At 43.2% G+C, this 25,174-nt stretch overlaps 1 long non-coding RNA gene across 1 annotated transcript in view; it reads right to left on the reverse strand.

Moving 5' to 3' along the window:
* LOC130543313 (uncharacterized) overlaps nt 1-25,174 on the reverse strand; it is a 176,008-nt gene that overhangs the window by 123,446 nt on the left and 27,388 nt on the right. Inside the window, exons 2-3 of the long non-coding RNA XR_008958564.1 lie at nt 11,053-11,172; nt 9,145-9,833 (exon numbers count right to left, since the gene is read on the reverse strand). This is a non-coding gene — a long non-coding RNA (uncharacterized LOC130543313). The remainder of the gene's footprint in view (nt 1-9,144; nt 9,834-11,052; nt 11,173-25,174) is intronic.

Raw genomic sequence — 25,174 nt, forward strand, 5'->3', positions numbered from 1 at the left:
AACACAATAAAAAATTATTTAAAAAAAGTAAAAGATGCAAGGAAAACTGGACAGAAAATTCATCTTAGCACCATGAATGGCTCTCAAAGACAGAACCCATATAGAAGAGAGATGATCAACTAGCAGATGAGGACTGGGGCACAGACCACTAGATGAGCTGGCTCAGGGAGGTCCCAGAAAGCGACCATGAGGAACCAGCCAGAGGTCTGGAGTAAGGGAACGATTTTGGATGACCAGACACATACAAGACCAAGTGTGAGTGAATGGTCACTAAAATAGGAATGGTTTCTATACAGGCACCATTTTGTCAAGTATCTCCTATCTCCATAAGCTGAACATGTATTCGTCAGGGTAGGATAACTGTTGTCACAAACAGTCCTTCTGGTTCAGCACAATAAATATTTCTCTGTTGCCCGCACAACATTCCAATGCACAAGTTTCTGCTCTGACAGCGGTGCTGTGCACCTCTCCTTGTTCTTTCTTGTGAATCTTCCAAATTCTGGGGCTATAAAGAACTCGCCTTCCAGATACACCAAGGGAAAAAGGGGACATGGAGCATTGCACATGAGGCTATTTGGAGCTAGGACTGCAGGTGACATGTGTCACTTCAGCCATATTCCCCTGGGCAGAACTCTGGCACAGGGCCACCCCACATGCCAGGGAAACAAGGCAATGTGGCCTAGCTGAGCACTCAGGAGGAAAACTAGCTAGGGACCACAAAGACGGGTAGATCATGTAGAAAATAGTCCTGGAGTAAAGACCTTTTAAGACATGGTTTGACCAGTTGAGGAATATCTTTAGAACTACCACCATCCTCTTAACCTTGGGCTTAAATTATAAACAACAAAAATAATAATTAGGTTGGGGGGATAAACTAAAACCAGCGAAATGCATGCTAGGAAATATATGATGAACTGGAATTAACTACTCTATACACGTAGTGTTAGCTGTCCATCCCATCAATGACAAAAAGAGAGAAGAAAACCACAGCTCCAAGTGCCTAGGCAAGTATGCCTGATTTGATTTCGAGTCAGACCCGCTCTGTCTTTTACTATCCTGCTTCTCCCAGCATTGTCCTTATTGCCAGGGGTTGGCCAACTACAGCCCACAGTAACATCCTGTTAACTACCTGTTTTGGTATGGTCCAAAAGCTAAAAATGGTTTTTACCAAAAATAAATAAATTTTAAAAATGCTTTTACATTTTTCAAATGGCTGAACAAAATCAAAAGAACCATAAAACATCAAGGCCCATTAAAATTAAATGAAACTGGAACTTCACTGTCCATACATGAAGCGTTACAGGAACACAGCCACATTCATCTGTTTAGATGTTGTCTGTAGCTGCTTTCATACTACAACAGCAGAGTTGAAACCTTACAACAGACTGTATGGCTCACAAAGCTGAAAATATTTACTATCTGGCCCTTTACAGTAAAAGTTTACCCACCCCTGGTCGAAGCCAAGCTGGCTACTTTCTGCTGTCAAAAACTGTTGTCAAATACACAATGTTTTCACTTCGCGCGATGCAGTATGTTCAGTGATCAAGCTTTTCAGTGTTTCTGCCGAAACCAAGTAACAGGTTGGCAATTCTTCATCTACTCCCCTTGCTTTTGCTGCGTCAATCCATACTACACAGGAAGCTTAGAATACGGAGCAGCTACAGCGCGCAGAGACGGCAGGAAGCCCCCTCTGCTTTTCTATGCATGAACTGGGAAGATTTTGCTATAACTAAAAAGTTTTAAACAGAAGAAAAAATGCTCAGGCCTCTGAATAATCTGGAAGATTTCCCACCCTTTCTTCCAAGCTCTGTCCTCCATGACTATTTTCTACGTCTCATTTATAAACACCACTGCTCCCAGCTATAGCAGCTGGGATTCAAAACGACTTCCTCTGCCGGTGATTTATCATCACACTATTTTATACACACCCTACATCAGCTTCCTAGGGCTGCCATAACAAAGTCAAAGCCAGCATTACTCAAGTCTGTCTGAATTCAAAGCCCAAAATAATTCCCACTAGCCCATCTTTCCAGCACTTTCTCTACCCTAGGATAATGGCCATGAAGCCATTTATTCCCCCTCGTCCCTCCCCCACCACTATACAGAGATCAACTGGTTCTATCCTACATTTTCTCATCTATGGGTCCTTTTCCTCCACCCAAACAAACTGACTACTTTCCTCTTCGGTGTTCATCACATCCAGACTCTTATTCCTAAACTCAACTTTGTTTCTCCTTTACTCTTATTTACAGTTGACATAACTAGACTGAGCAATACTGCAACTAATAAAAACTATTAATACATATTTACATCTGCTAAAGTTTCATAATTTATCATATTTTTTTCTTACTGGTTTCAACCCACAGCCTGCCCAGCAAACTCCTCCAGCTGGCCAGACTCCTGGACTTGCTTCTGCAGCAGTACCATTATTGCCCCTTGTAGGCCTCTACAACTTCGCCAGGCTGCTTGGCAACTCAACTTCCCATATCAAATTAGTTATATAACCATGCTTCAGGCAACTTCTGTTGTTATTGGTAAGTGACTATAATTGGATGAAGCCACATATTTTTCATGAATGTTAGGTCATTTTTGCTCCTCCAGCCACAATTTACAAGGGGCCTACCGGAAACTAATCTCTCAGTTTTGCAAGTTTCCACAATACCATACGTCAATGGGCCATTACTTCATATAAACAGTAAATAAAATCCTCAAAGCGGCAAGGTATTCCCCCCAAATTTATTATTATTATTATTAAATAAATACACTACCGCACCTCACCCCCTGCGAAGTCATGAGCCAACTCCTATTAACTAAAATTACAAATTCTATTATAAAGTGATTACTCCTTTCCGGAAGGAAGAGAAAAAAAGGCAACATTAGCTGCTAAAATTCAGAAACTGGAAGTAATGCAAACAGCTACCAAATGGTCGTCAGGTAAAAACAAAGACCAAACATTCGTAATTTAGCCAAGATCCTAATCCACATTAACTCATAACAATGAATTAATGGCACAGATGGTTGTCATGGTGACCTCATTTTGGCTTTAAGAATCTAGATATCAGATGACGCGTATGAGACATGACGTCGAAATAATGAACAGGGGGCATGCTTTAGATTCCTGGCATCTCTGACCTTCTTAAATTTAAACTACCTTTTAAATCCATCTGAAAATATTCAAGATAGCACTCACGCCTCCTGATTTATGCTAACAATTTGATTGTCTTTCCCTTCTCTTAGCAAAGCTAACCACATTTGAATATCCTGAACGATTTAACCACCTCAACAGATTTCTGATCAAAGCAAGTGTGAAATAATTTTCCCAGCTTTGTACAGCAAAATTCTTTATGCAAGTAAGTCAACAATACGGAGAGGAGATAATGCAATTCAAAGGGCGTGAAGACAGGGCTTATAGAAGAGGCATTTGCTAATATTATGTGAAATTGTTTCTTTTGTTTTCTTAAATCTCAGCTGGGAGGCAGCAGCAACTGAAACAATGTTCTCCCAGTGTAGCACCGTATTTAAGATGCTTCAGAGAATGAAATTATTTTCTAATCATGAAATCCACTAGACTGTGGAACAGCCTAAGAACAGCATGCCAGCAGTTTTGGGTCATTTTGAAGTTAACACACTGGGGAGTCTGGGGTGCCCTGCATTAACTCACCTGAGGCCACTGCTGGAACTAAAGCAAGTGAGCAGTCCTGGGATGTGAGAGAGAACACAGGAGCCCTGCTTCCTGGCCTCCCGGTTTAGCAGTTAATGCAGATAGAACAGCTGAGGAGCTTGCCAAATCAGGCAGGTGACACATGCTGGGGAAGAGTAGGGAAAGTATACCTGCAAAATGTTCTAAGCCTGGACTCTCAAAAGAAAGGTGCTGATCATGAATAATTATAACCCTGACTTTACCCTGCAGTATATTGCAAGACTTTTACCCCGATGGTGAAGAGGTGAAGCACTGGTAATCAAATGAACAGGCCATCTAGATACCCGACTGCATATCTTTCACTCAAGTGTGAGTTACCTATGTTTTTCCTCTTCTCAACTCTGTGTTACCAGGTTGGGATCATAGCATGGGAGGAAAGAAAGAAGCCTTCAGGGTCTGCAAAGGGTGCAGAGTTCGACTTCGAGCCACAGATCCCAACTTTAGCCCAACAGGAATTGACAGGGCCTGAAGGGCTCTTCAGACACAGAGGGCAGCCCCACCTGATTCAATGTTCATTTCTAACAACCTCCCCTCCCCTTCCCATCTATCCAGAACCAGCATTTAATTAAATCAGCCACGGGGAAGATCTGCGATCCTGATTACAAGCTCACCTTTAGATGCTACCTTTTGATTCATGCTCTCTGGTGTTTTGTTGCTACACATTTTCTTTAATACCTGTCTGATTACTACACATTTGAGATTCAGATAGGAGGGAAGCTGCCTAGGTTAGAATCTCAGCTTCCTGGTTACTGTGTGGCGTGGACGAAGTCTCTTAACTTCTCGGAGGTTCAGTGAATGGAGAGAACCTTAGTAAGGACATCAAGGCGGGCTCAGAATGACATGGAGAGAAGCTCAATAAGGACATCATGGGGGCTAAGAATGAAGTGTGAAGGTGCAAGCAGAGCAAGCCTGGTGTACGAAGCATCCAAGAAATGTGGAGGCTTTTATTCTCATCTTTACCAGCCTGTAATATGACTCATACACACAACCAACCCCAATAAATTGACCTCAGTGGATTGTAATTCCTTAAGGCACTCAAATCAGCCTCTGCTGCGTTTCCATAACTCCATCCCAGCCAGATACGTAGTTCAGAGCCTACTTGGTTCAGATGATACTAAGCAGAAGTAGAGAGAATATTACGCTTTTATGTTTAAAAGAAAGACTTAGTAAGAAATTGAAAAAAAAGTATGGGAATAAATAGAAGAAAAGCTTAAGAAGTAAATGTTACGTCTGTAGGAAAAACATTGTTATGTATTGAGGTAAATACTATACCACATTTTCACCTGATGGCATGAGGGTTGCCTAGAAGAAACTGGGATTTATAACAATTTGATTATTTTTTAAAGGACGTAGGAAGAGAAAGAACGACAGAGGTAGAAGGAGGAAGGGAGAGAGAGAGGAAAGGAGAGAGAGAGAGCACGAGGCGAGAAAGAAAGGGAAAGAAGAAAGGAAAGGAAATGAGGGGAAACAAAGGAAAAAGAAAAAATATCTTAAAGCATTAGTTGGTGTTTATTTACAGGCCACACAGACTGTGGTGGTGTGGAGCAGTTATGTTTTGTTCAATGCACCAATATGCTGTTGTTCCCACAGCCTCAATACCAATCTGAGATCCAAGGGCCTGGAGACACATGGGCCCAGGAGCACCTCCACGCTGGGGGCCGCTGCCCTTCCCAGGAGCCCTGGACAGGTTTCTCCCGCTGCCCTTCCCAGGAGCCCTGGACATCTTCTGTTAGCTGAGCCCTACTCCCTGGTCTCCAGGCAACAGACACCTCCCATCTAGAGCAGGGACATGAATGCTCCCAGGACTGCTACTCCTATTCTATGGAGTTAGGTTTAAATAACCTCTCTCTTCCAGAATCAGTATGCTCCTCCTGACCCATTAACTGTGAAGCTGCAATCTAGTATTTGGAGACTCAAAATCCTTTCTGATTACATACAAACATTACAGTGAAAAGCAACAGTGGGAAAAGAAACAAAAACCAAAGTACAAGAGAGGTTACCACAGGTTATGTGTTGTGACTAAACATAAACACAAAAACACAGATGCATGCACGTACATGTATATGCACATACATGTATACACACCACGTATGTGCATCTACATGCGTGCTGCACAGCTACGTACATGCATGCAGTCACACAAGTATACACACATGCATGCACGCACACACACATACACACACAGGCACACTGTTAAATTAAACAAGGAAGCCATTAGACGGAGTTGGCTCAGATGGCCTAGCAGTCTGAGTAAGCAAAACAAAATCTCAGCCTGCAAATACCTCAAAGTTACAATATCAAAACCTAAGAACAACCAATCACAAACAGCCAAGTAGGCTTGAAGCAGTAGCCAATCAATAATTTCCTTGCTTTGCTTCAGCTTTTTCTTTATAAAAGTCTCTCACTGAGCACCTGTCAGTGGAGCTCTCCTAACTATTTCCAGCTTGGCTACACCTCATTTTACTCAAATAAACCCTTAAAATTTTTAACATCTCTCAGTTTAATTTTTAAACACACACGTGCAAATTTGGATACACGTACACACAGATATATACACCCACACATATTAATGTGGTAAACTCTTCCTCAACAACTAAGAAACTGAATGAACTGTACATGTCAAAGGCTTCTTGCAAGGCAGAGGTCACTGTTTAAAAGACTTTAAACTCGGTTCTCCAGTATCCTCCTGTCACTGATGACTGCCCTGCAATGAGCCACTGGAGGGTGGGGGAGGGGAGGGACAGGGACACGTCACATGTTCTCTCATCACAGTGACAGCCTGGCCTTCTCATGCTCCTAGGAAGCACAAGGAAGCTTTCCATAACCAAAGAGTGAGTCACAGAAAATTGGTGGCCACTGAATCTTCTGTATCTTCCACTAGCATGCTGACCATAAGTTAGCATATAAATCCAAACCTCCTGCATTCCAAGGTTTGCTACTGGACCAAAGGGACCAGTCCTGCTCTCCCTGAGCCAAAACTAGAACAATTAAACAAAATTAGATCAGTTCAGAGAACAAAGACCTCCTCTCCTCCTCTCTGCTCTTTACACCAGGAACCAGCTCCCCCTGCAAGTAGGCAGGGTAGGCAGGTACCCAGGTGGGGCCCAGGTGTGGGGAGGAGTGGGAAGGATGAGAAGAGTACAGTCTATTACCTTATTCCCCATCTGCAGACTGGAGTCAGCGCCACGGGAGGTAAGCAAAGAATTCATCATTAAAGGGCTGCAGGATGCCTGAGGGGATCAAAACCCTCGGGAGCACACCGCCTTGCTCCTCTCCCTTCAAGTCTTTACTCTTATGTAAATGTATTCCCAAAGCAAAGGCCGCTGTGCTTTCCGTTAAAGGACACCAGTGAAGCTGCCTGCAGTCTTCAGCTGCCCGGGTGCTTCTGCAAACATCTTTAGCATCCCTATTAAAACCTGTATCTGCAGGGGTCCAAACAGAAGGACACTGGGAGTGAGGCCGGGTCCCCTGGGACACAGCTGAGCAGGGCTTCAGAAGGGCTTCTCTTGCTGATTTCTGTCAGACCATTTTTTTTTTTAAGACTTTATTTATTTGAAAGAGAGTGAGCGAGAGACAGAACATGAGCAGAGGAACGGGGATAAGCAGACTCTCCACAGAGCAGGGAGCCCGACGTGGGGCTCTATCCCAGGACCCTGGGGTCATGACCTGAGCCAAAGGCAGTCACTTAACCTAATGAGCCACCCAGGCGCCCCTCTATCAGACAATTCTAAGTAATCGGACAAACCAGCTTGTAAACTAAACCTAATTTTCAGAGTAAAAGTTGAAAGTGAGGAAGATTTTCTTTTTGTTTCTTGGTATGGTTTTAAGCCAATGAGACAATGAGAGAGCTATGTCCATGTACTTCTGGTGTCCAACATCCATCATTCTGTTAAGTGTCCAGTTGATTTTAACACCATTTTTGTTCGACATCTTCAAAAATTAACAAGATGGGGGCGCCTGGGTGGCTCAGTCGTTAAGCGTCTGCCTTCGGCTCAGGGCGTGATCCCGGCGTTCTGGGATCGAGCCCCACATCAGGCTCCTCTGCTATGAGCCTGCTTCTTCCTCTCCCACTCCCCCTGCTTGTGTTCCCTCTCTCACTGGCTGTCTCTATCTCTGTCAAATAAATAAATAAAATCTTTAAAAAATAAATAAATAACAAGATGAACCTTAGAGATGTTCATTATTAAATCGTAAGTCAACATATGGAAGCATTGCATTTTCAAAATCGTGTGTGTGTGTGTGTGTGTGTGTGTGTGTGTAAAATCCTTTGGGGCAACACACTGTTTCTATACTTTCTCATTTCAGGGATAATAGGGAAGATAACATTTCACTTCCTCTTGTCTGCCCAAGGAACAATTCACTATATTACTAGCTGTACAAGGTAAAAATTTACAGTAACATTGGTGTAGTAAATGACCCCATTTTGTTTTAATCATATTAAGTGAATCTGCCAGCTAAGACATTGTGATTGGATTAGCTTAAATATCATTTGAGGTTCATCAGGCTCCATTTCTACTTGCAACACACCATGTGCTATTTGACCTGTCCCTTACAACCACAGTCGGGTTTAATAATGCAATTACTTAATTCAGTGCAATCAATATATCACAATCAGGACAAAATTAGAACAGAATGGAGAAGGCAGCAATGATGTATCTCACTGAACCGCCACAATTACCTTCTATCTCCCACCTCACAAAGGTGCGCACAGTTGCAGGTTAGTAACATGCCCAGGGCCCCATGGAGCCAGACCAGATGCTTGGCCACTCAACCTGCCTCATATATATACATATATATAGCAAATCTTTCACTGTAGCAGATGAAAACATAAAATTTCTCACCTAACACCTGTATCTCTGCATTTTGGTTCCCGGGAAGGGCTTTAGTAGTATATCATTGCCAAGTATAAAGGAAACAAATCTCACCTTCAAAAGTACACAGCAGAATGAATGAGACAGAATACTCAATTCCTGCAGTCTCCATGACTGCTCCCCAAAACAGCAGCCCGTTGCACCCCTCCAGAGTCTCAGATAAAGTCAGTGGGGAAAACGTTTTGCTCCTTGATACTTCCTAGAGCTAACTTTCCCAATTTTTTAAATTTGACTACATTTTTTATATCAACTCCATCTTACAATATTAGTTTGCCTTTTTTCCTTGAGTTCTCACACCACCGTGATGTTTTCAAATTAGTAAGTACTGAAAAGTACTTAAGTACTCAAGAAGTACTGAGAAGTACTTATTCAGGTCCCAGATGGGAAATATTATAGGAGCACTTTCATAGCACAAACATCATCATAGCCCAGCAAAAGGGCGGGTGGCTTTGCAGGAACTTAGGTATTAGCTTCCTGTTGCTCTCTAACAAACTGCATGAAAACTTATTGTAAAGCAATAATGACCATTATGTATCACACTTTCTATAGACCAGGGATTTGGGAACAGCCTACCTGGGCAGTTCTGGCACAGGGTTTCCCGTGAGGTTGCCATCAAGATGTCCGCTGGGCCTGTGGTCATCTAAAGGCTTGATGGGGGTGAGGAAGATCCAATTTCAAGGCAGGGTGTGGACAGAGCTAGCATTTGGTGATAGCTGTTGTCAGGAGGCCTCGGTTCTTCACCACAAAGAGGTCTTCATGAGACTGCAACTGTGTTCATGGCACAGGACAACTGTCTTCTCCGGAGCGAGTGATCCAAGAGAGAGCAAGGCACAGGGGCAATGCCTCCTATGACCTATCCTCCAAAGTAACAAGACCCCATCACTTCCATAATAGTCTATCAATGAGTCATAATACTGTACTGGTCAGTCCTCAGCAAAGTGGAGAAAACTGCACAAGATGTGACTATCAAGAGGGAAGAATTACTGAGCGCCATCTCCGCGGCTGACCATCCCATGCCTTCCCAGTAAACAGTGAGAGAATTGCGAGAAATGCGTGGTCGTGCTGGAACCTTGACGGAAAAAGTAAGGTCAAGACTGAGTCTTGGGGGACGCCTGGGTGGTGCAGTCGTTAAGCGTCTGCCTTCGGCTCAGGGCATGATCCCGGCGTTCTGGGATCGAGCCCCACATCGGGCTTCTCGGCTGGGAGCCTGCTTCTTCCTCTCCCACTCCCCCTGCTTGTGTTCCCTCTCTCGCTGGCTGTCTCTGTCAAATAAATAAATAAATAAAATCTTTAAAAAAAAAAAAAAAAAAAAAAGACTGAGTCTTGGGCTTAGAAACTGGCTCTCCGTGTACCAGAACAACCACCAGCACAAATATGGACATCCGAAGGTGCATGGCAGAGTCCACGTGAGAGAACGATGATAGGACAGATCAAAGGCCATCCAATCCTTCAATCAATGGCTGAGACAGCTAGAGATCCCAAGCCAGAGACGCGCTTGGAGTCAAACAGCAGTATTGCCATTCCAAATGGGGCACTCGGCTTGGGGCAAGATTGCAGGCAGCAGCTGGGGAGAGTCCACCCTTGAGAAAGGAACGCGCTTCAGGGTAGGTCTCCGGGCTGTCCAGAGCATGAGAAGGCCTAACAGGAACCCAGACTCCCAGCGGAGGCTAACGTTGCGCTCAGGGGCTCCGCAGGTGCAATGAGCCCTCCCCGGAACGTGGGCTACAAAGCAAGTTACACCTGCACAAATTCCACAGCCCATTCCTGCGCGGACGCAAGCTTTCAGTCACGGAAAGCTCTAGATGCAGGTTTTAAAACAAGAAAGCAAGCCAGCGCCCGCCAGCCTGTTCCCGGAGTGCATCCAGCCACCCGCACACGGAAGTGAAACCAGCAGCCTGCCTCAGGCGACGCCCCTCCACAGCCACCACGCCACGGGCAGCGGCTCGGGGCGGCAGTGGCGCCCGGAAAAGCCAGTTCTGTGAGTGTCTCCAAAGCTAGGTATTTACAGCCTCCTCTCTCGGATGCAGGTCTGGAAAGTTGGGGCGCACCACGTGAGACTGCAGCGCTCCGCCCCTCAGGGGGGAGCGCCAGGTTGGAGGGCTGCGGCTACCCAGAGTCCCCTCCTTCCGGGCCCATCTCCCCGCAGTGCTTCCCCCGCGTCCAGGGGCGTCGGCGGACGCGGCTCCCCCTGGCGACGGGGTTGCCGTGAGGGCGGGGAACGGCAGTGAAGCCCGAGAGCAGCGCCGCCTTCTGAAGTGCAAGCTGCTCCGAAGCAATGACGGAGCCTGCAGGCGCTGAGGCTGCTGGGAGATGAGGCGAGGCAGGCCCGCCCCACCGCTGAGGCTGCTGGGAGATGAAGCGCGCCCGCCCCACCGCTGAGGCTGCCGGGAGCTGAGGGGGATGCGCCCAGGTACCACCACCTGCTGGTTCCTGGACGCACCTGGAGCGGGAGGCTTGCTACCTGGGCTGATGGAGACTTACTGTTTCTCCCGTCACCGCCATCGGCCTGGTTGGCGTTCACCGAAGGGCGGCCGGTTCTGGAATTCCCGGGGACTCGCACTGGTTTGGGCCACATGGTCGCTGTCATTCAAGGCATGGTATCTGTGTTCGAGACAGAGGTAGAGGGAAGAGATTAGCGTGCACATCCTCTATCCCCTTCATCAAGAAAGCAAAAACTCTCCTTGGAAGCGCCTAGGACATGTGCATGCATGGCTAATTGCCCAAAGAGAGGGAAGACCAGCCTCAACTACAAGAGAGGTGAACAATGGACAAGGGAGAAAGAAGACAAGGGCGACATCAGGATTCACCATATACGAGGGTCTTCCACAAACCCCTCCTTCGTCTCTTTTTTATGACATGTGGTTTTCTCATGATTACACATCAGTATAACTGTCCCAAAGCATATTTTCCAGAACAATAGTTCTTCAAGTTCCACCATGAAAAAAAAATGAAGATTTTAAGGGGGGAAAAAAGGAGATTAGTATTTCCCCCATTTGACATGCACAAAGCAAAACGTAAAAAAAAGGTCTCTAAGAAAACTTTGGACTCCATGTGGCACATACTGAACATTCAAGATTCCATTTCCTCCTTCATTCTTAGGAAGAGAAGGGTGATTTAGTTTACCACCATAATGTGCTCTGTTAAAATATCCATCTTTCCTGAAGCTGCAGGTAGCCTTGGGTTATCATTCCAGCTAACAAAACCTAAGGGGGGGCTCCTAGAGACTTTGGGGAAAGTGTTAGCTTTCCTGATGAAGGCATCTTTCCTCTTGCCATCCCCCCTTCCCTCCACCCTTCCTAACCCCTTTCCTTTCACCCCTCTATCCCTCCTTCACTCCATTCCTCCTTTCTTCTTTGAGCCTAAAACATTTGGGGAAGCCATCTTGCATGTAGGAGGCAATAAGCATGAGGATTAAAAGTACAAGCTGAAGACAAGAGAGGAAGAAGACAGTCTGGGATGCTGGGGAGAGTGTGAAGTCACTGCAGCAGCCTTAGACTGTGGATCTTTTGTAATGTGAGAAGAAATTAATTCCTGCTTGGTTAAAACTGTGAGTCGACTTTGTCACATGCAGCCAAATCCCACCATAACTGATATGATTAGCCCAGTATTGCCCAAACTCATTTGGACACAGAAACTCTTTTTCCCTGCAGAATAATTAACCACATCCCACAGAATTGTTGTTCTATTGAGCATATTTTAGGAAAGACTGACCTGGTAGCATTTGAACAGATTTAAGTGGGAGAAGGAGGGCAGCTCCCCTACCGTGATGTTATGAGAGCCCATGTGCTGCTCCTTGGGTGGGTGGAGGGGGTGCCAGAAGGGAATAAGTTTTAATGGAATGTTACCATAATTGAAAATAACTCAAAGAATGAGAATCAGAAATCCTAGAAGCATTACATCAAAAGTGTATTAGTCACCTTTATCTTCAGAACACAAATATGTTCAATATTATGCCCTGCTGTGGAATTTATAATCTAGTTTTCATTACTAATTTGCATTACTTGGACAAGAGTTATAATTTAAAACATCTTCCACAAATGAAATATACTTCCCAGCTGGTTGCTACTCCTGCCTTCTTCCACCTACGGTAATTCAAAATAAGCACCAGCTCATTATAATTATTATTTTATAAATTCCAATAGCATGTAAGTCGAGGAGGCAATGTGTATTTGCTGAGAAGTACATTAGGGCTTGCACGCTGTCCTTGAGCTGTGCCGTCCATGAGGGTAGCCACTGGCCACATGCAGCTACTGAGTACTTGAAACATGGCTAGCCTGAATTGAGAGGTGCAGTAAGTATAAAATCCACACAAGATATGGAAGATTTGGAATGAAAAAGAGAATGTGAAATACCCATTAGTAACTTGTTTATTTATCATGTGCCGAAATGATTTTATTTTTGATGTACTGGATCAGTTGCATATATTATTAAAGTTATTTCTCTGTTTTTTTTATCACATTGCATTTTTTAATGACACTGCTGGAAAATTTAAAATTACCACTAGGGCTGGCATTGAGGCTGGCATTCTATTTCTATTAGATATTGTGACCCTTTGAGGGAGGCTCTGGGCTTCAGTTTCCCCACCAATAGGGGGGGTGATTGCTCCCAGTTTTAGATCTATGAATTGTAATAAAATTTGTGCATTTCCTCTTTCCCTTTTTTGTTTCTTAAGAAAAACTATGGACTCTGAGAAACAAACTGAGAGCTTCGGAGGGGTGGGGGGTGGGGGAATGGGATAGGCTGGTGATGGGTAGTAAGGAGGGCACGTATTGCATGGTGCACTGGGTGGTATACGCAACTAATGAATCATGGAACTTTACATCAAAAACCAGGGATGAACTGTATGGTGACTAACATATAATAAAAAAATATTTTAAAATAAATAAATAAATAAAAGTAAATATTCCATAAAAAGAAAAAGAAAAAAAAGAAAAACAGTCACTTGAATATTTTCCTGGGGAGAACACTGAGCTTGGAGTCAGAAAGTCTGGTTTGAGTCCTGTTTCTGCCACTCCCTGGCCAGGTGACTTTGGGTAAGTTGGTAATTTTTTAGTATCAGTTTCACATGGGAAGAACCCATATTTGAAGTGTTTTAAAGAAAATCCTACCTGAATGTGAAGCTGGCTCTCAGTAGACACATGGTTGTCTCGAAAGTGAGGGTGTTTATTTACAGACACAGAAAACAGTATATGGGAACACTTATTTTAAATGATGGAGGAGCATTTTCCCAGCAGCTCGCAGCCCACAGCCTAAAGTACAGAGGTCCATAAAATGCCTCCCACAATGTCCACATCAGTTATTTTCAATCATTCAGCTGAAGGGTGAAGCGATTAGCACTTAGGTTCCCAGCAGGAAAGGAATCTCAGTAAGACAACAAATATGTACCAGGTGCTATTCAGGAACTGAGAATACAGCTGGAAAACAAAAATTCAGACATGACTCCTTCCTTTCGTGGTGCTTATTTTTCTGCAACTCCAGAACTTCCAGCATCGTACAGATTTGTGCCATAGTGATGAGGAACAAAAGCAGTGAGCACAATAGGTATGCAGGTGTCAAAGTTTCTATAAACACAACAGAAAGTTCCTCTCTGTGAAAGAACTTTTGAGACATTACATGCAAAATGTCTAAGAATTCTGCAATGAGTTTAAGTCCTGTGATGTAAGTAAGTGGCAAGTCAGGGATGGATAAATATAGGATGACTAAGAAGACAAAAGAGGTCAGCCGAGAACAGATACTCGGAGCAATGCTAAAAGCCAAATGAGAGGAAAGTCTAGGGGACCCAAAGCAGAGAGCATACGTAAGGCCTGGGGCAATTTCCGGAACTTAGGCTTTCACGTGGGTGTTTTCAGACCTTGGGCAGCACTGTGCCCAGCATCCAAATTTGCAGGTTCAGCTCAGCAACCAACAGGTCACATCCAAAGCCGCTCACTAGCTGTAACTGGAGAGTCTTCCTTAAATTCTTTATACATTTATACTTTATGTGTTATTAAGCCCCTGGCCGTGTATGTACTGTCACCATTCATGTCACTCAAGGAATCACCCTCAGGTCTATAAAGAATCAAGTTACAATCACTGACTCCTATGTTCTACAGAATACTGGCTCCTGGGACAGCTGTCATCAGACACATGCAGTGTCCTGACCACTTGGAAGGAGAATGGTCCCCAGGCCAGCCCTTTCCCAATCTCATTTCTTCATTCATTTTAGTACATATGCATTCCATGTCCGTGTTATGGGTTGGACTGTGTCTCCCCAGAATTCATATGTTGAAATCCTGACCCCCAGGACCTCAGAATGTGACTCTATTTGGAAATAGGTCCATTTCAGATGTAATTAGTTAAGGGAGGATGAGGCTGTATGAGGGGTGGGGGAGGCTAATCCAATATGACTGGTATATTTATAAAAGGGATATTTGGAGACAGACTCACACACAGGGAGAACACCATGGGAAGACTGGAGCTTTGCCACAAGCCAAGGAACTACCAGATGCTAGGAAAGAGGCCTAGAACAGACTCTTCCCTAGAGCCCTCAGAGGGAGCCTGGCCCTGCCAACACCTTGATCTCACACTTCCGGCCTCCAGGACATGTGCGATGATCAATTTCTGTTGTTTAACGCACCCAGTGTGGGGTGCTCTGTGCAGCAGCCCTAGCCGACTAACACAGCCTGCTGAGTGCCAGGTCTGCTCTGACTGCTGAACCCACCCCACCGGTCCTTGCCTCGCAGAGCTTAGGTACTGGACAGCTGACGTGGGAGTGAAGAAGATGATTTTAGATGATGTCCTTGGTCACACACACTGCATTATAGATTCCTCTTCATTTTACCACTCACAAAACTGTGAGCATGTAAAGACTTAAATCAAACATGAATAGGTGTGGTGCTAGTATGCATTCCACTCCAGGAATGAATGGCCAGTGGGCATTCAGAATCTCCCATTACAGAATCTTATACTTAAAATTCAATCCTACTTCCACTTTTCTTCCTCGATGCACATGGTCACTATCCAGTATGATGCCTTTTAATCAGCAATATTTCTCCTGTATTCCTTCTGTGTAATACAAAGTTATATCTTTGCAGTACAAGTCCATAAAACCTCTCCTAACATATAGCCTACTGAGGCAGGTTGGGAAAAATAATTCTTTTCATTGTCTATCATTGGGCATTTTTTAAGACTTTAACAAGAGTAGAGAATTATATGAATGAAAAGTAAAAGTAGAAAGTTGGGATGATTTATGGGCCACTATGCTGACAGTCCCAAAAGGAATGTACTAAGGTGTATGTTATACAGACTAATAAATGGATAAAAGATATTATCATGAAAGTACAGAATAGATTGCCTGGGTGAAGATGCTTGGGGAGTCTTGTATGGCCTAATCTGAAAACAGAACTTTAAAATGTGTAATATAGTCAATGTCAAACTGAAAAAAAGTTTTTTGATAATACAGTTTAACCATTCATATTTTTCCATCATCTCAAATACTTCTTTATCAGAAAAATAAGTTTTCTGTGTATGTTGATAGATACCACAGCGAGGATAGGTAGGTAGATAGATAGATAGATAGATAGATAGATAGATAGATAGATGTGGAGGGATACACATAGTTGTATCCTAGGAAATAAAGTGCCGAAACCTTCTGGATTATCTCATCAGTTAGGGTTTGTATTTTGCTTTTTCTTAGTTTTTCAGACTGTCTTCCCCAAGTCCTACTGTGCCTCTTTCCTCTGGTAGGGCATTTGCCACTTTGTCAGGACAAGTCCTCATTGTTCTTCATGGTACAGAGCTATCCTAGCACTGCAGGTGTTAGGCATCCTTGGACCCACTGTACCTTGCAACCCTCAGCATTAGGATGACACAAACCCCTCCCTGCACACTTCTGAGCTCTCATCTTGATCAGTGGTTGCTCCCAAGCCAGCCAGCAGGTTTTCCCAGTCTGCCCAGTGCTGTCCTGCTCAGTGTCACAGAACAATCTGGATTGGGTGGCACTGCATAGAAATGCATTGTTTTGGGGGTGCCTAGGTGGCCCAGTCTGTTGAGTGTACAACTCTTGGTTTCAGCTCAGGTCATGATCTCGGGGTTGTGGAATCGAGCTCCATGTCTGGCTCTGCGCTCGGCCCAGAGTGTGCTTGAGATTCTCTCTCTCTCTCTCCCTCTGCCTTTCCCCCAGTTTGTGCTCTTAATTAATTAATTAATTAATTAATCCTTTTTAAAAAATGCGTTGTTCTCCCATCAGCATTGCACCCAAATGCCTGGAATAGTTGCTAGCAACTGGGCCACATTTCCACGTGGCCACTGTCTGGGGGACTGCTAGATCCCCTCCACTGCACCTGGCTTGCTCCCCACTTTAAGGTACCTTTGTGGCCCCCAGCACATCTAGTTTGACACCTAATTCCCAGATTCTGCCTTTAGAGCCGCAGTTGACCACTGATGCCTGGGTCCCCAGAGATGTGATGGACTCCTCTGGGATGAGGCCTGGGCAACAGGACTTTTTAAAGCTCTCTGGGTGATTAGAAAGTACAGCCAGGGCTGAGAACGCTGCTCAGAGTGTGCTCTGTGGATCTGGACAGTCCGAGGGTCCATGGACAGACAGCATCAGCATTCCCCAGGGGCCTATAGGAAATGCAGAGCCTCAGGTCCTGGCTCGAGGAGACTGTAATGAGATCCCCTGGTGATCTGTAAGCATGTTATAACACCACTGATGTAAGCTGGCTTTAATGTCCCATGACTTCAAGCAGCACCTGCATGTGGACGACTCCTAGACAAACCTTCCCTGATACTGTATACTATGTTTATACTACGATTACATAAAAGCGCCATGACTTTCCATACAGGCTTCCTGCCACCTCTGACTGGGGAGCTTTGTTGATAACCTGGAGTCTGCAGGCCTTCTCCATTTCCCACTTTCACTGAAAATGTATCTTGTAGGTTGCTGTTGTTTTCCCTGTAGCTGCCTGAGTTTTCTAGGAGACAATTCAGAACTAAACTGCCACCATGCTCCTACAGAAACAAAAATCACTTTTTTGGACTTTAAAAAAAATAATTGATGATTTATTACCTCTGTTTCCTGTGTTTGTCTCTTTCTGGAACTCCTATTGTTTATATACTGGACATCCTAGAGTGGTCTTTCTAATTTTCTTTCTTTTTTTTTTTTTTAAGGTTTTATTTGCTTATTTGTCAGAGAGAGAGAGAGAGAGAGACAGTGAGAGAGCAGGGGGGGAGGCAGGCAGAGAGGGAAGTAGGCTCCCACTGAGCAAGGAGCCCGATATGCGACTCAATCTCAGGACCCTGGGACCACAACCTGAGCCGAAGGCAGATGCTTAACCCACTGAGCCACCCAGGTGCCCGTAATTTTCTTATCCTTTCCTGTTCTCCATTTCCTTGTCTTTTTTCTCTACTTTCTGGAGATTTCCTTAATTTCATTTTCGGTAGTAAGCTCTTTCTCTGCTTACCCACATCTCCTTGGCACATACATTTTCATGTCTCCAAGGCTGTCTTCCAACTGCCAACACCTAACAACTGTCGGCCTGGGGACTTTCTATGGCGACAATATTCCACTGGGCTCTTATGAGCATCAAGCTATAAATACCGAGAAATTATTCTGCCTTGGGAACAGCCTCCAACTAATAACTGATTGACTCTTTCCACTCAACATACTTCCTTGGAGATATATCCATGTTGCTGTACCAACAGCCTGTTCCTTTTTATTGCCTAGTACTATTCCATCGTATGGATGGATCACAGTTGGCTTCACCATTAATGGTTAATGGTTAATGGCTTAACCATTAACACCAGACGTTGTTTCCACTTTGGAGCTATTACAAGTAAAGCTGCCATGAATATTCATATATGGATCTATGTGTGAACATAAATTTCATCTGTCTGAGACAAAAACCCGCATGGGCTCTTACTGGGACATGTGGTATTGGCATGTTTCGTGGTGCCTGGTGTTTGAGCTGGAGGGCTTTGGACGTCACCCAAGAGCAATGGAAACTGTTCACAAACTGTGGGGCAGATAGGATGCAATCAGACTATTACTAGATGAAAAGTAACAACCTCATGCAATATGGAAACTAAATTGGACATGAAGAGTTCAAGCAACACTGTAATCATGAGTAGAAGGATAAAGGGCGTAAAGAGAAGAGAGTCAATGGGAACAGACAGGAGACATGGATCCAGGGGGCAAAGTTCTTCGGAATCTTACAGGGTTAATTCCATAGCTGGAAAAGGATACCCTTGTAAAATATGACCCTTTGGACTTCTTCAATCCCCAGGAGGATATTTGAGGAGAAATATAAACAAAGCAAAGCAGAGAAGAAACTTGTGCTTAAATTTATTTTTAATTAATGTGTCCATTTAACATTAAAAACTATTCTTATAAACAAAACGATGGCTTAAATAATAGCTGAGAGAAAAATCTCCACCTCATTTTTTTCCTGTCTGCAGCCTCTGTGTACTGCTTTTAATAAAATAAAACATGATGTGCTTCTGTGGGTAAATCATGATTTTCCCCTAATATATTCTAATTCAAACTATTTTCAGAGAGCCCAATCTGAAAATTGCTCCCATATCTATAAAAAGCACATGTATTTTGAGAAATAAAAGATGAGAAACAAGAAGAAAAAGATACTTAAAAAAAAAATTCTGCAGCCTGTCTGGTTAGAGCTTGAGCCAAGAATCTGATGTCCTGAGAAAATAATTCTTTCCGACAGTTTTAGAAAAGGAAGAACCCAGATAAAAATAAGCCTCTAGCAAATGGAGCCTGGACAAGAATCCATCCCCAAAAAAATCCAATTAAAAATATATATTATCTCACTTGCCTTTCTTATTTTGGGGTACCTTAAAGACAAATTATTATTAAATCCTTTCAAAGAATTGTCCAACTTTATCATAACCCCCTAGCTCTTTGCAGTTTCTTATTGCAGTGGTAAAGTTGGGGGTGGGTAGTGGCTTATTGTGTCTTGTTCTATTTTGTTTCTTCACGACAAATCCTGAGAGGTGGGAAGCAGCCCCACCATTCCATTTTTCAAATTTGGGTGATCAGGAAAGCCACTTTCAATAAAGAAAAAAACAAAACAAGCAAAACTAACAAGGAAACAGAAAACCTGTGAACATACATTAGCACTCAGTTTTGCAAAGCCAGGGGAATAACACCATGGATGAAATTTGGTGACATCAGACAATTACGAGTAGCCCCAATCTAAGACACTGTGGACCCCCAAATCTGGGTATTGCTTTCCCTGTCTGAATCTTTTTCTCCAACTGCCTCTCTCTGTAGTCTGTTCCTCTGTTCTACTACACAAGGAATGCAGGGTTCTGTTCCAAGGATGACTTTAATGAGATGTTAGGCCAAGCTTCACGGGTAGAGCCACCTCAAAACTCAGAAGCCCCTTCTCATGAGGCTGTATGCTGTGCATTTCCTAATACTCCCGAGCAGGCAGTGTGGGGTTTTCTACCATGTTTAAAGACCTCAACATACTCCTTTCAAGGCTCCCAATGGTGGAGAGACTTTATGAAATTAGATACACATCAGAGTCCTCTAACTTGCTTGTAAACCCTAAATTTCCCAGAACTTCTCCATGTGAACACATTCACCACTGAACCATAAAACACACACAAACGTATTCCGTTTCTAATCACCTGTTTCCTTGAATTACCATTATAGGTGTTAAGGTCCTAACATATGCATAACCTCCAGCCAAGCAAAGGAGAAAAAGGATAATTCCAATCTGAAGGATGATTGCATACATGAAAGCTTTTAAATCTTTACCCATTAAGGAAGAAGTATCTTTAAAACTACTCTTTTGTTCAAAAGCAGAGCACATTCATGGTTTTCAAATTTACTGTATTTGAATTCATCTTTTTGAATCTTCAATCGCCTTTCTCTTTATGTTTAAGCAGATCATGTCCAATACTGGTATTTTACTAACCACATTCTCATACGTTGGTTAAAACATGTGAGTATATGCACCATGGTAGCCAGCCTGCAACATGGCCCCCAATGATGCTCACCAACTGGCATTCCTTCCCTTGCAGAGTCCACTCCCACACTGAACCAGAGCTGGCCCTGCACCAAGACAATACAGCACAAATGACAGTGTGTGATGTCCAAGCCTAAGCCATGAGAGGCATCAAAAACCATAAAAGTCTTTTGCATCACCCACTCAGTGCAATGCCATCCACCATGCTGTGAGGATACTCAGGCACCATGTGAAGAGGCCAGGTAGAAAGGGAGTAACTTGTCAGGCAAGGGAGGGAGCAGCCTTGAAAGTAGACGCCCTCCCTAGTGAAGCCTTCAGATGACTGCAACCCCAGTCAACACCACACTGCATGCTCTTGAGAGAACCACAACCACAACCACTCAGCTGAGCCACTCCCACATTCCCAGTCCATAGAAACCCAAGACAGAAGGAACTATTACCATCGTTTTAAGCCCACTACATTTGGGGGGGGGGTAATTTGTACAAAGCCATCGTAATTTGAACACACACATATATACATAAAGGGCACAGATTACCCAGAAAAAGGACTCAACTCCAATAGGAAAAAAATTTTTCAAGGTGTCAATTCTTCCAGCAGATTATTCGCTGGATCAGATAAAATACTTTTTTAACTGATAGTCTTTAAAATATCAAAAAACAGACACGGATATTTTGTACATCAAATAAATTTTTTCTTCTTAGAGTCCCTGCACCTCTTCCTACAAAGTTCCTTTTTCTGATTATACTCTGATAAAGGGAGTAGAGATGGTCTCTATGGCTCTCCAGAATTTTCCACGAATGTCTACATCGGTTGCCAGCAACCCATGTGAGTTATGAAATTACACCATATATAATCTAATTGACAAAAAATATTAATCAAACTGAGACTATGTTGAGTATGACAATTTTTTTCTACAAAAGCAAGCTTTATAACTTAATTGAGTTTGAGGGAAAATATTGAGATAAAATTTTAAATGGTCTATCAAATATTTGCATTGGAGGAGGGTTAAACTCCTGTTTTCTCTTTACTCTGTGCATGTAACAGACTGAATTTTAAAAGGCACATTATGAATAAGACTATATGGGATATGCCAAGCCCTCTGATTTTTAAGAAACAAATTATTTCTCTCTTTATAGAGTCCTACCAACCAGACTTGCTGTACCTTGCTACATGTTTCTAGTCTTGCTACCTCTATGCCAAGATGAAATTCTTATCACATTAGCCAACGTCTTCTAGCCAAATGTATCAAATTATATTCATGGAATCAAATGTATGAGAGCTCACAGATAAGTGGAATAACTCAGCTCATGAAATTATATGGGCAAATCCAATATTCAGATGGCCTCTAAAGGCCAACACAGCCTGTCATGCACAATAAAATTTAAAACAAAAATTAAGAAGGTTCTCCCACTGTAGCAGGGAGTTTCCCAAGCATGGAAAACTGCCTTCTGTATTCTGGGTAATTACCCAAAATATAAAATGTCTATTTAATAGTCCTTTCTTCAGCCAGATATTTCTCTACCCACAGCCATCACCTTCTCATTCCCAAGTCTACAATCCAATTTTTTAAGGAAATATCACGGGTGAAGGCGGGTAGGGAGGGGGAGAGGAAGAAAATTTAGTCAGTAGCTATCCTACTTCCTGGTGTTTCTGGATTTTATCCTTTACATCATGGGAAAAGAAATGGCACATATTGGCTTTCTGTTTGCCCTTTTTTTTCATGTTTACTGAGCACTTTTTTTAAAGATTTATTTATTTGAGAGAGAAAGAAAGAGAGCAGGAGAAGCAGGAGCAGACGGAGAGGGAGAGAGAATCCCAAGCAGACTGTGCTGAGCCCAGCACGGGGCCCAATCTCATGACCCTGAGAACACTACCTGAGTTGAAACCAAGAGTTGGACGCTTAACCAAAAGTGTCACCCCAGCACCCCTACTGAACATTTTCTCCGACGATTGCCGATCTAAGCATTCAACTATTCAGTTAGTATTACTCATTAACTCCCCAGTAACCATGTGGGTCACCCCGCCTTTCACAATGAGAAAACAGAGTCTGAGAGAGAGTACAGAAAGTGTGCCCTGGCTCACAGGTAGTCTGAGGCAGGACAGGTTTACAAAGCCGTGAAGTCTGAGACCAGAGCCTATATACCTTTAAACACTACTCTATATCCATGGTCATTAATGAATAAAACCAGCCACCGAAGTCATCTCTTCTCAGTGGCTTTATAAGAAGCTATTTTATCATCTGCTCTGTGGGGTGGAACAGAGAAGAAACTCGCAAGAAACCTGGGAATCCCCTGCACAGGTGTTGTAAACCTTACACAGAGTCCCTCAGACATTCCAGAAACCTATCAAAGATGGCAGTGACACCGCTACATGGGGTTAATATACAAAGAAGCACAACGAAAGGGGTTCTTCTTGACCTACAAGACTGTAATTGAAAACCCAACTACTTGTCTCATTCAACTACTGCAAGAGATTCCCAAAGCAGAGTGCCTTTTAAGGAAATGTGTGTAGTCACAGATTTGGACTGATGGACTGGTGTCAAGTCAAGCATCAGCAAGACAGGCTTAGTGGTTTTAGTCCTATGTGTTCCAGCATTAAATATTACACTGTGCATGATCTTGACCAGTTTCCAGATGAAAGACACACTGTGGCCAATTCAAAATTAGAATCAATTCCTAAAATATACCTCAACTCATGGAAATTGGTAGCAAGTATATAACTAGGGAAAACTCAGAAATTCGTACATTGGAAAAGTGAGTTTGCTTTGCTAATGGCAAGCTGTCTGCTGGAAACTCGTATGGTTGTGGAAGAGCAAACAATAAGTTCATTTCCTTTTGTCCTAGGGACTCAGCAATTCATTACTAGAAAGATTTATAAAAACTCACAGAGAAAGGAATTCTAATGAATGTAAGGAGTTGATGTGGTTGCGGAGGAATTATCAAATCATCAACCTGCTCTATGGATGAGGCAATTTGAGTGAGATCAATACACCTGAGCATAAAATAGACAAATCCTGAACTGCTTGCCAAGGTAAAGTGCCCTTAGGTGAATAACAATAATGATGATGATAACATTATTAAAAATATCATCTGGGGTTTATGTCCATTCCTTGAAAAAAATTACTTCCTGAGAAATCGTCACTGGGTAATATTTAACTCTAATAGAGCATTACAGTAGACTTTTGACCTGTCTGGGTTTTTTTCCCAAGATGTCCAGTCCAGTATGCAAAAATTTAATTTGGAATCTTAAAGACAAAAGGTATCATTGAGTCTTTAAAGAGGGTTAATGCAGTTATCTCCATTTTAAAATGATGGATCTGAAAGTCAGACAAGTTGCCTGCTTTACCCAAGGCTCTACCTTCATTGTGTTCGTGTGTTTGTCGATTCACACAGTGTTACCCAGCCCGTACATGTTGCATCACTGTTAGTCAATGGCAAAGCTAACATTAGATTCAGATCTTCTGACTTCAAGTCAAAGATGTAGAGAAAAAACAAAAGCGTACCTACGTCCACTAGAGCAGGTAACCAATGGAGACAGTCTTCATCCCTGATAGCGATGTCTACAGCCAAAGCACCGTCACCATGGCTGCCATCACGGAGGCCTAATTTATTCCAACAGCCATGGGGAAGTCCAGTAATTTCAAAAACACTTAGGAGTGAGTGCTAGAAAGGTAAAAGCTATGCCTCATTTTCTTCAAACTGATAGCAGGTGGCATAGGAATCAGTTACTGAGACCAGGATATGTGCTCAGTGAAGATTGCTTGAATGAGCCAAGAAAGTTGTGTTAGAAGGTTTCTGTTGCAGTTGTATTCATTCTGTATGCCCTCTCCTCATCCTTTTTGAGAATGACCTTAGGAAAGAGAGTGCAGAAATGAGACTAATATTGGCAAAAGCAGAGGTAAAAATGGCCAATATGCAGAGATGGACAACTGTCCAACACAGGCGCACAAGTACTCTTGTAGAAATGCAGCCGTATTGGTGGAATTAGGGACATCAAGAGATGAGAAGCCGAAGGCTGACGGAGAAGGAGGCACACACTACTGCCATAATCACAGACATTGCTGATCTCCACACATTAGGGCCCTCACAGACTAAAATTTAAAGTTAGACCGACACAGGCACGCAGACCACAGATTCTAAAGAAAACAACTCGTTCCAGCTGGGACTCAGACCATCACTACTCATTACTGGCATCCATATTAAAGACAAATAGGAAGAAATGAGACTTAAAAATAGCGCTCACGATAATTCAGCAGCACACTGAATACATGCAATGTTGATGCTCTTCATGAACAGAAGTCATACCTTCGTTTATCACCAGCTGGTTTCCTTAGCATCCCTTCTCTGCATGTCTGTGTGGGTCTAACTCTTTCAATTGCTAAGCTCCTAATGTGTAGAGATCAGCAATACCTATGAATGGAAACACGTGTTGGGAGTAAAGAAATATAACAGGTAGATGGGAGAATTAAATTAGACATCTTGGGTATTAAAAAAAAAAAAAAAGTCATTGAAATTCAAAGACCAAAACTGCTCTCAGCGGAACACAGCCAAGAAAAGAAATTGCAGTTGGACGTTTGCATCAAGGGATGTACCAGAACAAGGAAGCAAAGAGTTAAAAACTAGTTTAAGCA

This window comes from Ursus arctos, chromosome X (assembly GCF_023065955.2).
Source record: "Ursus arctos isolate Adak ecotype North America chromosome X, UrsArc2.0, whole genome shotgun sequence".
Lineage (NCBI taxonomy): Eukaryota > Metazoa > Chordata > Mammalia > Carnivora > Ursidae > Ursus > Ursus arctos.